Below are 2,179 nucleotides of genomic sequence, written 5' to 3'. Positions count from 1 at the left end.
TTGCTCCAGCAAGTGAGAATTCTTTTGTTCCTCCTCCCTATGAACCCAAACTTCCATTCCCTGGTAGATTCAAGAGGCAGCTGCTAGAGAAGTACAATGCTCTGTTTGAGAAGCAAATGAGTGAAGCTCAGGTTGCAATGCCCATCATCGATGCTTTCATGTTTATTCCTCAATACAACAGGTTCCTGAAAGATGTTGTAGCTGCAAAGAAGAACGAGATGGAAGGCATGATGATTATTACCCATGAGTGCAGTGCCATCATTCAGAGGCTTGATGTTCCAGAGAAGTTAGAGGATCCAGGATGCTCCACACTACCTTGTGCTCTTGGACCTATGGTATTTGAGAAATGTCTCTGCGATTTGGGAGCTAGTGTCAGCTTGATGCCTTTGTATGTTGCAAAGAAGCTTGAATTCACTCAGTACAGGAAGTGTAGACTCTCTCTGGTGTTAGATGATCGTTCGGTGAAGTACCCTGTGGGCATCTTAGAGGACCTCCCTGTGAAGATTGGAAGGTATGAGATACCTACAGATTTTGTGGTGCTTGAGATGGGTGAGGAGCCTCAAGACCCATTGATTCTAGGAAGACCATTCTTAGCTACAGCAGGAGCTATTGTTAATGTGAAGGAAGGCACGATTGATCTCCATTTGGGTAAAGAGAACATCCTCCACTTTGACATCAAGGGGAAAATGAGAAAACCAACTGTGTTCGGGCAAGCCTTCTACATTGAAGAGATGGGCACTCCTGCTGATGAGCCTCTTGAAGAGTTACCACCTGAGGACAACGAGGAGGGAGCATCTCCCTCTACTCATTCCCCATAGAAGGTAACCCACTACTTTCCCTTGTATATACCATTTCGTTTTTGCATATTAGTTTTCTCTTTTTGGGTATCTCTCTCTCCTTGACAACACAGAGACTGTGTGATTTAAGTGTGGGAGAGGTACCAAGTATTTGATCACGTTTGTTTTGATGTTGTTTCATTGAGTCATGCATTGCATACCTATTTGCATTAAAAAAAATCATTTAGTTTGCATCATTTGCATTTCTAAGAGAGTCTAGAGCATATAGGTTGCATTTACTTGCATTGTGAGCAATGATTTGAGATGCCTTGTAAAGAACATTACTTTGCACCTGAGTAGCTTATGCACTTCTCAAAAAGACTTGTATGCTTCGAGCCTTGAAAACTCTTCCTGAAACTTGTTGATTGCTGAAACTCAACCTTTGAAGTCAACTACAACCTTGTTTGAATTGAACGAACTTAATGCTTCTTGCTTATGGTCCCTTGTGTACTGAGTCATGGATATACACACTTGAGTTGTCACATCCTTTATGCCAATCTTTTTTGACAAACTCTAGTGGTACACCATTCCCAAAACCCTTCCCTCCTTTTGAGCTTTCATTATTTGATGAGTGAGGCCTTTTTCGGAAAGTCTTACATGCACATAATGTTGAGAGTATCGGGAACGACAATGCTTGATCTTCATTCTTGCTAGATTAGGCGCATTATTTTCTAGCCATACGATGGGGGTGAGTGTTGTGAAGTTTGATTTGGGAGTATGAGAAAGTTGAAGGAAAAGAGTGAACTCTTGTGCTTAATTGACCAGTCTTTATGGGATAAGTAAAGAAACTTCTAGCTCAATTTGTGAAAAGTCTTGGCCCCCAAACATAAAAAAAAAAAAAAAAAAAAAAAAAGAGAGAAAGAATAAAGAAAGGCTAGCAAAATTAGTATGAGCTAAGAGGTGTTCAAAAAGTGTAAGAAATCCCTTGTTAAAAAAAAAAGAGTTTTAGGTTGGGAAATGCTTTTGAAATCCTTGGGCTAGAGATGTGAGTGGGTTTGGAATGGGGAAATGAATGTGTATCATATATGTTTGGGAAAAGGGTAGAACAATGGAGATTGAGCATTGTATGCATGAGTTGATCCATTTCTTAGATATATTATGTGAAATGTCAAGGCTAATTGTCTTGAGAGTATACCACCTTAAATATCATATATCTTGAACCCCTTGACTCACTTGATTAAAAAGCCTCCCCTTACCCAAATGATTTTGACAATTTGCAAGAATTCACTTGATGCTATACTTAATGAACTTGAGAGTTGGCTGATTTGCATGTGTGAATGCATGATGATGAGTGTAGGGATAAAAAGAGTTGAGATAGGCCTAGAGAAGCTAGAGTATAATAA

This window comes from Brassica oleracea, chromosome C2 (genome assembly GCF_000695525.1).
Source record: "Brassica oleracea var. oleracea cultivar TO1000 chromosome C2, BOL, whole genome shotgun sequence".
NCBI classification, from domain to species: Eukaryota; Viridiplantae; Streptophyta; class Magnoliopsida; order Brassicales; family Brassicaceae; genus Brassica; species Brassica oleracea.
The sequence above is the reverse complement of the archived record's forward strand: the minus strand, read 5'-3'. Positions refer to the sequence as shown.